Genomic DNA, 16,070 nt, shown 5'->3' on the forward strand with positions numbered 1-16,070 from the left:
AGAAAGCTGAGCACCGAAGAATTGATGCTTTTGAACTGTGGTGTTGGAGAAGACTCTTGAGAGTCCCTTGGACTGCAAGGAGATCCAACCAGTCCATTCTAAAAGGAGATCAGTCCCTGGGTTTCTTTGGAAGGACTGATGCTGAAGCTGAAACTCCAGTACTTTGGCCACCTCATGTGAAGAGTTTGACTCATTGGAAAAAGTCTGATGCTGGGAGGGATTGGGGGCAAGGCGGAGAAGGGGACGACTGAGGATGAGATACCTGGATGGCATCACCGACTCAATGGACATGAGTTGAGTGAACTCTGGGAGTTGGTGATGGACAGGGAGGTCTGGCGTGCTGGGATTCATGGGTTTGCAAGAATCGACCCGACTGAGTGACTGAACTGAATTGAACACCTCATATTTCAGCCAGGCTGTATCCAGGAGAGGCAGAGTTTGCCCTGCCTGGTCCTGGATAGGAGGAGTAGCAGGGAAGAGACAGGGTCCCATGAGACCCCACGGACTGCAGCCCATCAGGCTCCCTGTCCGTGGGGGTTTGCCAAGCCAGAATACTGGAGTGGTTACCATGCCCTCCTCCAGGGGATTTCCCAACCCAGGGATCAAACCCACATCTCCCTCATTGCAGGTGGATTCTTTCCTGACTGAGCCCCAGGGAAACCGAAATGGATAACAGGGTAAGAATTTTCCATTTGTAGAAAAAATGACCACCAAAAGGTTTAATAGTATCTCTCTCTTAGGAGATTTATGTCTTGTGCTGCAGCCAGAGCTTCCAGAATTACAGCTTAAAGAGAACTGCGGGAGCATAGACACAGTATAAAGGGTTGGAGTTAACTGGTAGCTATTTCATTTGAAATGCTAACTGGAGAGTCTGTGTTTAAGTACATTTGGTTGTTAATTCTTTTCTTGACTCCTGATTTCTTTCTGGTTTAGGTCCTTTGTTGTCTTGCCATCTCCATCTTGGTCATTTTTCCTTGAGAGCCTCGTTTCCCTCTCTGGGGGCCTGGGAGCTAGTTGGGTTTTCCTTCCATCAAGCAAGATGAAGGTACAAACCTCTAAGAGAGTGGTGAAGATTAAGTCCCATTCCCAATGAAACACACATGGAACTTTCTAGAAAGGAGCCCAAAGAGAATTAGAGATCAGAGTAGATGAAACAAAGACCTCATTGCCCTTGAGGAAGTATATTCCTTTTCACTTAATTTGGGAATAATAAGATCTGACATAGAAAAAAAGAATGCAAGCAAAGTTTTATAAGAAGAGTGTTGCTTACACTATTATTTACATAAACAATTAGAAACAAGCTAAAGTTCAACAGTCAGTAGAGGACAGTAGAGAGGACTTGGCCCCATCCAGGTTCAGAGCATCCAGGGCAGGGCTGGGCAGACTCCAGGCCCTTGTGGCATAAAGGCCTTGCAAAAACAAGGAGGGTGTGGGCTGTGGGAGCTGTGTTCCTGATAAAGCAGGAACTTTATCAAGGCAGAGGCTCAAGCAAAGGAAGGAAGTTATCATTTGGAATAAAAAGAGTCACTTGCCAACTAACAGCTATCCACAAACAGATATTTTTCTATATTAAAGGGAGTGCAGCTCAGTCCCTTTTTGTGAACTGGGACTGTAGCCCACCAGGCTCCTCTGTCCAGGCAAGAATAATGGAGTGGGTTCCAATTCCTCCTCCAGGGGATATGAGTTCTCAACTCGGGTATCCAATCTGAGTCTCTTGCATCTTCTGCCTTGGCAGGCAGATTGTTTACCACTGGGTCACCTGGGAAGCCCACTTTAAAGGGAGTAGAGCATAGTCATCACAAACCTGGGATTTGGATGAGAAAGGCTTGAGTTCAAGTCCCAGGCTCTGGCACCAGCATGAAAACTTATACTAACTGAAGTTCTGGTGAAATTTCAGGAGCCTGCATGTCACAGACTCTGGATCAGTATTAGTTATTACCGAAGAATAAAGAAAATGTTCCCAACCTCATGGAATGTCCAGAGTATTCCTTTCTATCAGTTCTTGATTTTATTGCTCCTGTGACTTCACAGATGGCTGTCTCCTCTCTGATTACCATCTCCTTATGCCCCAACAGGACTCTGACTTGGAGGAGCTGGTGGGAGGTGAGTGACTTTCCTTAACCAGTGGCCAGCAGAGCCCAGGAGACAGAGAACCATGCTGGGTTAAGTCCCTTGTGGCACTGGTGGCCGTCCCAGGGGAACCCACCAGAGACATTGCCCTCACTGCTCTCTGCAGCCACTGCTCTCTGCAGCCACTGCTCACTGGTGATGGAGCCCACCAGTTTTCTCATCCCCAAGGGTGAAGCCAGACCTCCTTCAAGCCTGATTCAGACAAAGAACTGAAGGGACATCTGTGAAACCTGCTGCTGCCACCACGAGCTTTAACATCTACCCCCCAGGCAATCGGCTGCCTCTTCTCTGGGCAGTTCCTACTTGTGACCTAGAATTGAGGGTGGTGGCTCCAGGCAGAGTTAACATACAGAGGAATCAAGAACCAAGAAGGGGATGGATATGTATCCTGGAGCTCCCCAGAGGGGTCACGTATAATTCCCCCAATGAGGGTGTGTCCACAGATCCTCTTTCCCAGTCCTCTCCTTGGGGAGCCACTTTCAAGGTGATCACTTCCTCCCCCACTGCCCTCTTGCAAGTGACTCAGAAATGAAGCCAGGACAGCCCATGGGGAGGGGAGAGCAGAGGGAGTCCCCAAGGCCAGGCAGGGCAGCAAGGGGGTCCCCCAGCATCCCTGGAGCTCCTCCTGCCGTCTCCCTTTGCCTGAGCCTCCTCCTGCTCCCAGAGCCTGGGGCACCACCACAGACACCATTCCTTCAGCTCTCACCCTGCCGCCTGCCCAGCCGCTCTGCAAGACTCAGCGGACAGTGAACTGAACCCTAGTCTACCTTTCCACCTCCCACCTGGAGGGGAGGGGTGACAGGGTTGTGCACAGGTCACATCTGATTCCACCTCTCCTTCAGCTGGTGGATCCCCTCCCCTGCCCATTCTGAGTGTCTGCGATTAGGATCCTCTCACATAGTGGTCTTACTCAATGGTGGGTGGTCTTAAACCCTTTTTTAAAATTAAGTAACATTGGTTTATCATGTTCTAGAAGTTTCATGTGAACAACACTGCACTTCGACTTCTGTGTATGCTGCAGTGTGCTGCTGTAGTCTCTGCTTAGTTGCTCAATCGTTTTGACTCTTTGCAACCCCATGGACTGCAGCCCCGGGCCCTCTGTCCATGGGATTCTCCAGGGAAGAATTTTTGGAGTGGGTTGCCATGCTCTTCCTCCAGCTGCAGCATACTCACCACCAAAATTTAGTTGGAAAAATCCCTATGTCGCAGAATGAAGAAATCACAGGTTTAAATTAGGGGGATTCAAGTCATGTCCAAGAAGTGTCTGACACTTGACCTTGGTTCCACCTCTGAGCTTTCTGCTCACTGACCTTGGGCTGTCCCTTTCCTGTCTGAGTCTCACGTTCTTCTGTGAAATAAGAATAATGCCTCCGTGTGTTCATGTACCAGGAAACACATCTACATCGTGTCCCAGCCCCCATATATATATATATATCCTAGTTGCCTATGTCTTACCTTCAGTTCCGTAACCTCTAGATCCCTGAAATCACACAGGATTTTGGTCACTCATTTGAGCAGTGATCTTGCCCTGTACTGATCCGAGGTTAGTTATTTTCATTACATTATTTATCCCATTTCATGTGAATATTCTCTTGTTTCACTGCCAAAACATGGAGCACGCATGTGCAGGGTGCTGCCAGTCTCTGCTGGGAGCAGGAACTCACAAATCACACACGCCTGGATTCTTTCTCTGTGAGTGTGCGCACGGGCTCATTGGTTCAGTCGTGTTCAGTTCTTTGCAACCTCATGGACTATAGCCCGCCAGACTCCTCTGTTCTTGGGATTTTCCAGGTAAGAATACTGGGAGTGGGTTACCATCTCCTATTCCAGGTGATCTTCCCAACCCGGGGATCAAACCCACGACTCCTGTGTCTCCTGCATTGGCAGGCGAATTCTTTACCACTGTAACACCCTAGAAAGCCCTCATTCTCTTTCTAAAAATTATAATTGTAGATTCCTGAAGACATCTAAATCCCAGGATTAGATAATGACTCTGGGGGGTTGGAAGCCCAAGATCATCAAGGTAGTGGCGGTTTCTGGTGAGACCTCTCCGCCTGGCTTGCAATTCTAGCTGCCCTCTATACTGTGTCTTCAACATGGCCTTTCCTCTGGAGGAGGGGGCAGGAAGAGAGAGAATCTGGTGTCTTCTTTTCTAATAGAAGACAACACTCTTATTGGCATTAGGGGCTCACACTTACGACTTCATTTTACCTCAATTGCCTCTTTAAAGGCCCAGTCTTCAAATACAGTCACTGGGGGGTTAAAGCTTCAACATATAAATTGGAGGGTGATGATGGGAAAAGGCAGTTCTTATCCATAACCCCCGGTGACTCTACCACAGTGCCCAGGTGATCACTACTGCAGGAAGATGAATTTTCAACAATTTAATACTAAATAGCATTTTTTTAAAATTTTGGCTCTAGAAGTTGTTTCACGTTATCATATTATGATAACAAAAGCAGATCATTCTTTAAGGCATAAACTTTGTTTATTAATTTAAATAAAAATATACGATCCCTGTCACACATAGATACAATTCTGAAAGGTTACTTCTATGAGTTGTGAGCGAATTTGGTATCCTTGGCCTCCAAAGAGAAGACTTCAACCTGGAGCCAGAGACAAGGCTGGATCACTCAGCAGCTCTTTTGTAGTAGAGTTTTTATTAAAGTGTAAATGGGGTAGAGAAAGCTTCTAACAAGGACTTCAGAAGGGGACAGAGAGAGTGCCCCCTTTTGCTAGTTTTTAGCAAGGCCATTATATACCTGATAGCAAGCTGCTGATCGGATTAAAAGAAATGCCTCAGACAGAGAGTGCTGTACCGGGCTCCTCTCCACAACGTGCATTTTGAGATAGAATGGCACAAGGGGACTCACCCTCTGGCCATAAAACAATTGACATGAATCTTGAAGAAAGGCAGATTTCCAAGCAAAAGAATAGTTTCAATAACACAGGCTTAAGAAAAACATTTTCCATGAGAAATACACATTGGTTAGCTCAAAGGTCTGAGAAAAAGTTAAGTTCAGGGGGCACCAGGTAGCGTCATGGCAACACAGGATTACAAGGAGCGTTTTAAATCTCATGTAGATAAGGGGGAAACGTCTGCCACTAGCAGTTTATTTCCTCCTGCCACGTGGGGACCCCTGTCCTTCTCCCTGACTGTAGTCCTTTATTTCCCCCCTTTTCATTTAGGAGAATATGGCTAACTAGGGAAAAAGGGGTGGCAATTCTGTTCAGACTGCTTTGGAGCTGGCCAGGGACACAGACCCTAAATTGCTGAGGCAGCATGTTCTGCTTACCCTCATATTGAGGATCTTTGATCCAGGAGGCCCCAGGTAATAGTTGGAGAAGGCTGTGGCACGTGCCATTTGTAACTTGAAAGCCTTCATGTGGCTAGAAACAAGATGAACCAATCAGTGCATACATATGTGGAAACCATGCACCTGATGCGCTAAGTCACTTCGTCCTGTGCGACTCTTTGCAGCCCTATGCACTGTATGTAGCCCGCCAGGCCCCTCTGTCCTTGGGATTCTCCAGGCATGAATACTGGAGTGGGTTGCCACGCCCTTCTCCAGGGGATCTTCCTGACCCAGGGGTCAAGCCCACATCTCCTACATCCCCTGCGCTGGCAGGGCCAGAATCTGTACCACCAGCGCCTCCTGGGAAGCCCAACTACGCACGTAGTATCATATTATACCAGAGAGAAGGCTGATGTCCTCAGAGAGTACGTGGATCATTGGTAGTCAGTGACTAACCTAGTGAATAGCATAAAATACTGGGGAATATTGGAAAACTAACAGATTTCTCTGGACATGGTTTATCTTGCCCTTCTGAGACACCTGTAGATCTTTATGAGATTAGTTTAGAAAAGGGTCTCATTTAGTTCAGAGAATTGTCAGAGTCCAGTATAGTTCTGGGCTAATCAGAGACTAAAGAACCTTTGTAAAGAGAAGTAGGCTTGGGAATCAAGAGTCCTATTTTGAATCAGCATGTTTTAGGCAAAGGTATGGAATTCATGATAAGCATTGGTTAGGAATTTCTGTAATGTCCTCCAGAGCCAAGTGACCACTAACATCCTATTTCCCACTATTCCTTGATGAGAGGTAGAAGGCATAAGAATATTCCCAGCTCTAAAATAAACTGCACTCCAACGCCTATGAATCCTAAGATAAATATTTTTTTTAATAGAAGAAACTCACTGAATCAAACGATTGCTAAGCAGAGCAAATGCAGTGTACATAAAACTAAGGTAAGAAACCTCTTAATTACACAGGAAATCAATGGAAGGATTAATGATTTTGAGAGAAGAATCATTTTTCCTGTGGCCCCACTGCTGTGAATGATATCTTCACGAGCCCTGGCCACCTTCTCCAGTGAATATTGGGGACCTATTACTAGTCTCAACTAACCAATTCATTCCGGTTTGGAGGGCTGCTGCAAACTGCTGGAATTCCTCCTTGGAGGATGAAGGGAGAGCTACTCCTCTTATGCTAGATTCCTTTGTTACGGATCCTGTGGGTTTATTGTAATAGGACCTCTGCGGCCAACAACTATTACTCTTCCTCCATGTGACAAAAAATTTAAATCTTCGCTAAGTTTGACATTAGCAAACATTTCAATAATCATATCACCTCTTTCTTTACCAACAGATTTCTTAGTTTTATCAATATTATTAGCTTCTTTGGGATGAAACACTTTGTGGGCTCCATTTTGCAAAACAATCTTTTGTCCTTCCTCAGTAGTAGCTGTGCCCAAAATCTTTAAGCCATAAGCTCTAACCATGTGGCATGCTGCTCTTCCAGCTCCTCCACCTGCCCCAGAACACTTTCTCCAGCTTTCACACAGACACTGTGGAGCAGAGCTTGATAAGCAGTAAAACATGAGATGCTGATGGCAGCTTCTTGTTTAAAGTCCCGTTTTTTGGGGAAGTGTGTAAACAGTGTGAAGGGCTTCCAGAGCAAACTCCGGTGTAGCCCCCAGAGACCGTCCTGGTAGTGAATATCACCTTTCTTGAAAGCAGATACAATCTCTCCAGCAGCTTCTACTATCCCAGCCACATCTCAGCTAGGAGTATACGGTAGAAGTGGTTTTATACTGTGAGTGCCAGAGCGGATATATGCGTCCACTGGGTTTACACCACATGCTTGGACTTTGTTGGAACCTGGTGGTGTTTCAGAATTGGTACAGCAACATCCGACTGGAGTTTCAGCACTTCAGTTCCACCAAATTAAAAAACTCAAATAGCTCTCTTCAACTTCTGTTGCCATGGTGATCTAGATACCTGTTCTAGAGTGGATTGTCAAAATCTGTGAGCCCTCCCCCAGGTTACACAGGGTTAAAAAAAAAAAAAAAAAGCTACCCAATACCATTTATGATCCACCACAAAATCTTCTGCGCTTTCCCAGTGACTCAGACAGTGAAGAATCTGCCAGCAATGTGGTAGATCTGGATTTTATCCCTAGGTTGGGAAGATCCCCTGGAGGAGGCAATGGCTACTCACTCCAGTATCCTTGCTTGAAGAACCCCATGGACAGAGGAGCCTGGCGGCTACAGCCCACGGGGTCACAAAGAGTCAAATAAGACTCAGCGACTAACACTTTCCCTTTTTCTCTTCACAAACTCTTCTAACCTCATTCCCTTTCCTTTCATCTAGATATTGAGATCTTTTTTGAGGACGTTGCTGAGAGTCTCTGGGACATACTGAGCAGAGAGGAACTGCTTCTCCTGACTGAATTCCTGAAGAAAATTGAGGCTAATGCTGCTTTGTCCAGGTAACCTGTACAGCTGTATTGGCGTCAGGAAGGTCACCCACACTCCGCAGCCACCAGACTAGATTTTTACTAGCAGGCACACCTCCTCCAAGCAGGACCCTATGGTGGGGGTCGAGGATGTTCCTTCTCAACATCTCATGAGGAATGTTTCCTCCATGTCATTTGCTGGCATTGAACAACCTCAGGTTGAGAAAAGATGAAACCTGCAAGGAAGGGGCAGGTTATGTGACCTTGGACAAATTACCAAGCTATTCTCTGCCTTAGCTTCCTCATCTGTTCAGTTGTATTGTGAGGATACTGAGAACATGCATGCAACGATCTTCCCATAATGACTGACACAGAGTAGGTACTCAATCAATATTAACATTTAAAAAGCTTGTTGGGAAGAATTTTCTCTCTGGTGATGAGAACCAAGCATAATTTCCTTTGGGGCAAGTCAGGAAATCCTGACGCCATCGTTTGTATTACTTGGGCTTCTGCCTAGATAAAGCCTTTCTAGTCCCCATCTTAGGAACTGCACCAAGCCTGCAGGATCCTGCTGGCCCATAAAGCAGAGAGCTGGAGATTAGAACTGGGCGGAGCTGGTGGGATCCTGGATCTAGCCCTGCCCAGCTCCTCGGCTCTGGGCTTATGTGTTAGAGTTTCAGATTTGCATGGCTTCCCTGGTGGCTCAGACGGTAAAGCGTCTGCCTACAATGCGGGAGACCTGGGTTCGATCCCCTGGGTTGGGAAGATCCCCTGGAGAAAGAAATGGCAACCCACTCCACTATTCATGCCTGGAAAATCCCATGGACCAAGGAGCCTGGTGGGCTACAGTCTATCGGGTCACAAAGAGTTGGACACGACTGAGCCACTTCACTTCACGTCACTTCAATGGGAATAGTAAATTCAATCTGATGGACTATGGTGATGCTCAGAGTGAACTACAGGGTCAGAGGTGGGGAACCAAATGCACTCATCTCATCCAAGGGCCCAGGGAGGCCTGCACCAGGGTCAGACCCAGGGTCAGGGTGGAGCAGAGGGTCCAGGCTGGAGGACTAGTAGGCAGGCTTGGGCAGCAGGGCCAGACTAGAGTATGGAGAATGGGCCCCTAGGACATGGTTCTGAAGGGGCTGTGACCCTAGCAGAGGTCCCCTGAGTGGGAGGGGGGGACATTTCTTCCCTTCCTGATGGGATCCCCTCATGCTGGGCTAGAGGGCCCTGGGTGACCCTGTCTGCACACCCTGCCTGGAACCTGGCTTCTCACTCCATCTGGGACCCTCTTCTAATCTCCATGGAGCCTCCCTGACAGTGGAAGGCCATGTGGCTCAGTGAGCCCTCCAGGGCCACAACGAGTAGCTGCGATTGGTGTGTCATTTGAGGGATTCTGAGGAGCCTCGAGCTTCCCCACTGATGAGGAAAACACCTTCCTCCACCCGCTGTGCAAGTGCTGGTCTCCTCAGGCTCAGCCGTTCAGATGGGCGTTTCCTCAAGTCTCGAACCTTTAGAGGATCCACAAAGTTCCACAAGGGCTAGACCCTGGATCTAGCGCTGCCCAGCTCCTGGGTTCTGGGCTTATGTGTTAGAGTTTCAGATTCGCATGTGTCCAGTGGGAATAGTAATTCAACCTGATGGACTATGCATCCTTGGGGTGCAGGCTCATGAGGCTGTCACAAATTAACGTGTGACACCCGAGAGGCCAGGGGTGCTGAGTGTGGGTCAGGAGTCAGTGAGGTGGGCTGGAGAGTCCAAGAGGAACCAGCAACACATCTCCTGATCTCCAGGCAGCTGGGGCAGTGGATGGACTCAGGGACCTGCTGCTGGGAAGGCCAAGGACGCAAGCCTTAGAAGACAGCAGGTGGCAGACTAAAGGACTGTTAAGGCGCCTTCTAGTTCTGACTGCGGGCTTTTTTTTTTTCTACAAATTCTAAGTCACAGAGACAGCCAGTCTGCAAAGGATGAGGGCACAGTGCCCAGAACTATGCTTTCATGTGAACCAATGGCAAATTTAGGGGATCCCCAAAACCACCCTCAGGTTTGAGAATTCTCTATAGAGCAGACAGGACTCACTGAGAGCCATCCTGATCCCAGTGTATCACAGGAAGCCTGTGGGTTTCCATCAGTCACAGAGCAGAGTCTGGGCGGATTTCACACCCCGAAGCTTCGATTGTCCCCAGGATGCATTACTGTTCTGGAACTCGGTGTATGGCAGGGAACACGGAACACTGCCTGCCAGGGACACTCACCTATAAAAAAAACTTATCCTGACTTGTGGTCTCCAGCACCTCCCTGAGGTCAGACTAATGTCCTAGAGTCCAGCTCCTCCAGAGCCCATCATATGTCTCCTTGTCAGACTGAACAGTGGCCAAAAGGCCCAGGCAGACAAGGACACTCGTATCAACCAGAATATTCTAGGAGCTTAGGGACCACTTCCCAGTAGCCAAGGGCAAAGATCAGGTTGACCCCTCACTACACACTGAGGCCCTTGAATGCAGGCTTTCTGCTCTGATCCCTCTTCTCTTTGTTTCTCTGTGGAATTCCACTCACCAACTCTTTCGAAGTGCTGGTGACGCCCTGCCTCTGAGACATCCCTACAAATGTGGTGTTTTTTTTTTTTTGGCTGAGCCACATGGCTCGTGGATCCTTGGTCCCTGACCAGGGACTGAATCATGCCCGAGGCAGTGGGAGTGCAGAGTCATAACTCTGGACCACCAGGGAATTCCATCAAGTATCTCTCTAAAGTTATGAGTATCCTAAGGTGACTTTTGTTCATCTGTTAGAGGATTGAAGAAGTATATGGAGCATCTACAAGGTATAAAACCTGTGTTTAAAGTTGAAAGAGGAAATTTTTACTTTTGTAAATTACTGTTCTAATTGATTTAGAGCACTCTTTCTGTATTTATGCAGAACAGACGTTTTTGAACCTATTTTACAGACAAGCATCTGCCTTTCTAACCCCTTGACCTTCATTGTTACAGGGAAGACGTGAATGCTCTACACGAATATCTGAATGAACTGAAAAGAGACTTGGCTGGGAAGGAGCAAGAAATGCTCCCAGAAGAGCAGCTGGATAGGAAGAGGTTTCTGAAGAAGTTTCCTCGGTGACACAGCAGCTGGTGGAGCTCAAACACAAGCTCCTGGAGCTTGCAGACAGTGTTGGAAAAGTCCACAGGGACTGTACCATCTCCAATGTGGTGACCCGCAGCACCGGTGCTTTATCTGGAGCCCTGACCATCCTCGGCCTGGCTCTGGCACCCGTGACAGCGGGGGCCAGTGTGGCACTCTCAGCCACTGGAATAGGGCTGGGAGCAGCGGCGGCTGTGACCGCTGTGTCCACCAGCATCGTGGAACATGTGAGTAGGTCATCAGCAGAAAACAAAGCCAGTCAATTGATGTCAATTGGTGTCAAGAAGTGGAAGGTGCTCCTAGAGGTACTCAAGAGCAACCCCCAAATTGTTCCCACAACAGAGAAATTGGCAAAGCCGAGAAACACCTTGAAAGAAATATCCATGCCATGGAGACAGGTGAAGCCAACCCTGACTCTGAAGTCAGTGCAAACGTCTACCTGAGCCCTGGGAGAATCGCAGCCCCAGCCATCCAGCAGGTAGAGGCAGGTTTCAAAGGCACGGCTTTGGCTGTTACCAAAGGAGCCCGGATCACGGGGGCGGCCACTGCAGGCTCTCCTCCTGGTGGATGTGGGCTTCCTACTGAAGGAGTCAATGCACCTGCACGATGGTGCAAAGGCAGCATCGGCTGAAACCCTGCGGCAGCATGCCAGGGAGCGGAGAGGAGCTGGAGGAGCTCACCCAGATCTACAGGCGTCTGCAAGAGGAGCCCACTCCACCACCCCCAGAGAGTGAGGGTCCAGGGACACATTCAGGGTCCAGGTGCGGAGACACATTCTCAGGGAAAAAAGGAGAGTGAGACAAACTTGTTGGAGCTGAGGGTTAGGAAACTGGCGTTTCTGCAGCTGAGCCCAGGAGGGGAGGGGTGAATGTAGGTGATAGATGGGGAGAGAGAGGAGCCTGGATCAAGGGAGGAAGGGGGACTGGAGAATGGGCGGGGGAAAGGGAGAAACCTCTTATTTTTTTCACACTATGAACTTTCTATTTGTATTGGGAATAGTCGATTAACAGTACTGTGATAGTTCAGGTGAACAGTGCAGGGACGCAGCCATTCACATACATGTATCCATTCTCCCCCTAACTCCCTTCCCTTCAGAAACCACTTACTTTGAACTAAAGACAACACTGGGTGCAGAATAACGGGAGAGGCAGGGGAACTAGCAACGAGACACAGAAATATGGAACGGCTGAAAATGGGGGATAGATAGTCAGAGAGGCAGGACTGTTGGGATCCAGGAGAAGTAGCAGGGGCTACTCTCCCTCGTCAGAGAGGCAGGACTGTTTCCAGGAGAAGTAGCAGGGGCTGCTCTCTCTCCCTTCCCTCCGATGCCCCAGCAAGAAGAGTCTCCCCCTGGTGGTGGCCTCTAGCCCGACATCTCCAACAACTCACCTTTGAACCAGCATTTTATCTTAATTAGGCTGTGAGTTCTTTTGTCTGCTTGTTTCTCTAATTGAAGTAGAGTTGATTTACAATATTCTGTTAGTTCAGGTGAACATCGAAGTGATTCAGTTTATACATAGTCTATGTATATATCTATATTCTTTTTAATTTTTTCATTACATATTATTATAAGATACTGGCTATTATTCCTGTGCTATACATAAAGTCCTTGTTTTTTAATCTATTTTATGTATGGTAGTATGCATCTGTTAATCCATACTCCTAGTTTACCCTCTCTCCTCTTTAGTAGCCAAGTTATGTTTTATATGACTATGAGTCAGTTTTGGTTTGTTCATAAGTTCATTTGACTCTTTGTTTTTGGCCATGCCAAGCAGTTTGTGGGATCTCAGATACCGACGTGGGATAAACATGGCCATAGCAGCAAACCCACCAATTCTAGCCCCTAGAGCACCAGGTCACTACAAAAGGCATTCTTCCATCCTTTTTTATGGCTGAGTGATATTCCACCGTCTCTATGAACCACATTGTCTCTATCCCTGCATCTGCTGACAGCATCTGGGTTGCTTCCATGCTTTGGCTATTGTGAATAGTGCTGCTGTGAACATAGGGTGCGTGTATCTTTTCGAATTGGAACTTTTTCTTTTCCAAATGTATGCCCTGAATGGGATCGCTGGATCACAGGATAGCTCTATTTTTAGTTTTTAAGGAACTTCTTTACTGTTTTCCATAGGCCACACCAATTTATATTCTCAGCAACAGTGTAGGAGGCTTGTCTTTTCTCCACATCATCTCCAATACTGATTGTAGACTTTTACTTGATGGCCCTTCAGATTGTTAAGGGGTGATCACTTGTTGTAGTTTTGATTAGCATACACAGAGGATGAGCTGGTTGGATGGCATCACTGACTCAATGGAGATGAGTCTGAGTAGACTCCCGGAGGTGGTGATGGACAGGGAGGCCTGGCGTGCTGTGGTCCATGGGGTCGTGAAGAGTCGGATGCGACTGAGCAACTGAACTGAACTGAACTGAATAATCACAGTGTTCAGGCTCTTTACATATGCTGGCTAGCCATCTGTACATCTTCTCTGAAGAACGGTCTGTGTAGAGCTTCAGGCAGTGGCTTTCTGATGACCATGGTGGTGATGATGGTGGTGGCAGCAGGGGTGTGGCAACACAGTGGATGGAGCATCTGGCAAGCATCCAGGTGCCCTTTGAGTTCAGGGTGCACCGAGAGACCGACGAAATTCCCATGAAATTCCCAGTGTTGTGTAGGAACAGGGATTGATTTGGGAAAAACAGCAAGAAAGATGAAAGCAGAAGGCATCAACAGGTCAAGGAACTATGTGGTGTGTCAAGGAGATCAACCAGCCTGGGGTCAACAGACAAGACCTCTCTGACCCTCAGTTTCCTCCTCAGTTGGGGATGGAGCAGAATAAGATATTCTAGGACCATCTGCCTCTCTCCACATTGTGTTCCACAGACTTTAGTTCAATAAATATAAATGATTTACTGAGGCTTCCTTGTATTGACTGATGAGCTCAGCTGGGCTCCGGATGCCTGCCCTCCTTCCCAGGGAGCCTGTCGCCCAGGGTCTCAGGGAGCACGTCCTCCAGGGCTCCTCCGGCCTGCCCGCTGGGCTCACATATAGTCGTTTCCCTCAGACCCTGCAGCCCTCAGGCCCATGTCGTCTGACTTGGGCTGAGCACTGGGATGCTCCTCCTCCAGCCCTGGGGACAAGGATGAACACGGGGCACCAAGGGTGATTGAGAGCCGAGGGCTTGTGTGCAGGTGCAAGTGGGGGTCAGCTGTAAACAGAGGGAGAGAGAGAGTACACGCCTCACCCAGGCGGCCTTCACGTTTCACCAGGACTCCTGCAGGAACTTCCAGAACAGTTTTCCTGTGCTTATCTGGGGGCAGTGCCCTGCCTCACCTGTCTATTTCCCACATAGAGCTAGAATGACTCTTAAGAATATTGGTCTTACCCCTACCTGCTTCCCCTCCTCCAAAGCTGCCTATGACTCTGGGCACAGACACTCAAAGCCTCCTGCAGCCTAGCCTGCTGGAGCCTGTGGTCCCCCCTAGGGCAGAGCTGGATGCCAGGCTCACTCCATCCCCCCAGGAGCAGGACTGAGGGGCTGGGAGAAGTGGACAGGAAGGAGGGAAAGTCTATCCAAGGCCATGTTCTGACCAGGTCACCCATCTGGGATTGCACCTGCCACGACCTTCTGAGGAGCTGTAATGGGATGCCTCAGGCTCCTCCTCTCCAGGGAGGAGAGGGAGCATCTGGGTGTAGCTCTCATCCCCTTGGGCCTGCTCCACAGGGCACCAAGTCTCTGTGTTTCCACATGTGGAGCATGTGAGCACCTAACAGTCTCCCACACCTGGAGCCCAGGATAGGAAGCCAGAGACCCGGGACCTGGAAATGATCCCAGGATGTCTCCTAAGTCCCTCCCCAAGTGCTGCAGAGCCGTCTCCCACACTTTTGTCCAAACCTCCCTCGGAAGACTTTCCTCAGTGCCTCGGATTCCCTCTCAGCCCATGTTTCCCCTGAGGCTTCAACCGGTCCTCTCATTCCTCCTTGAAGATGTCAGCAGTCATGGCCATCGCCTGCCTGACCTTCAGAAATGTGGGTTCATTCCTTCATCGGTTCTTCTTCAGTTCCGGGGGAATTCCCATCCTGCCCAGACTTCTCTGGCAGGGTTTCAGGCACTGGGTACAGAACCATTCTGTGTCCACCCCCATCTCCCCTGAACCCTTAGAGCTGGACTCCAGTGAGCTGAATGTGCGGCTGATGCAATTCCACGGTGACCCGTGTCAGGTGAGATCCTTGTGGTTCTGAGCAACAGAAACTGTGTCTGGCTAAGTGAGCACAGAAAAGGATGCACTGAGAGGGAAGAAGTCCAGGTCAGAGGACAGAAAGAAGCCCAAACATGCACAGTTCAGGGAGGACAAGAAGCAGGACATGTCCCCCTCCAGGATCCCACAGTCTGTCCCCTGAGGTCCCGTGAGCAGGGGGCTTAGGTCCAAACACCTGGAATCCCAGTGTCAAGTTCCCAAGAGACAGAATAACTTGGGCCTGGGGACGGTATCCTTGGACTAATAGTTCAGGCTGAAGGATGAGGAAGATGAATGAGTAACAGGGACCCGAACCTTGGGGGAAAATCTCAGGTAGAGAGGCTCCAGACTGAGTGCTTCCTGGATGCACACTTGCCCTCTGCCCAGACCAACAGACACGACTCTCCTCACGCTGTTCTGGGTCCAAGCACCCCACACACAACAGCAAGTGCACCGCCCACTTCCCCAGCTGGAGACAAACACGAATCACCTCCACCTGCTGCATCTGCAGGGTGTCAGGGGTGAAGGGCCCAGCGCGATGCCAGTGCTTCTCCTGGTCCATCGGGCTCCTTTCTCAGTATTCTGCATGTATATTATGTATGTGCAGCAACATGGAGGTGCAGTAGAGACCCAGGCCCCCAGGAACATTGCTCTCCGATCCAGTCTTCGCTGGGTCCCACTCCCTGTTCCTCTTTCCTGCGGGGAAATTCTCCCCTGTGGAGCCTGGGCTGGGCCATCGCTGTGTCAGCACTGTCACCTGGGTCCTAATCAGGACCTCACTGCACCTCTGAGAGCAGGTGCCTGTCACCCCAATGGAGGACAGGAGGAAG

At 49.0% G+C, this 16,070-nt stretch overlaps 2 pseudogenes; one reads left to right on the forward strand and one right to left on the reverse strand.

Annotated features, from left to right (window-relative positions):
• Nucleotides 1–6,396: 6,396 nt before the first annotated feature.
• Nucleotides 6,397–7,496, reverse strand: LOC108635268 (annotated as a pseudogene).
• Nucleotides 7,497–7,498: 2 nt separating this feature from the next.
• Nucleotides 7,499–11,846, forward strand: LOC108635269 (annotated as a pseudogene).
• The last annotated feature ends 4,224 nt before the right edge of the window (nucleotides 11,847–16,070 follow it).

This window comes from Capra hircus, unplaced genomic scaffold (assembly GCF_001704415.2).
Source record: "Capra hircus breed San Clemente unplaced genomic scaffold, ASM170441v1, whole genome shotgun sequence".
Classification (NCBI taxonomy): domain Eukaryota; kingdom Metazoa; phylum Chordata; class Mammalia; order Artiodactyla; family Bovidae; genus Capra; species Capra hircus.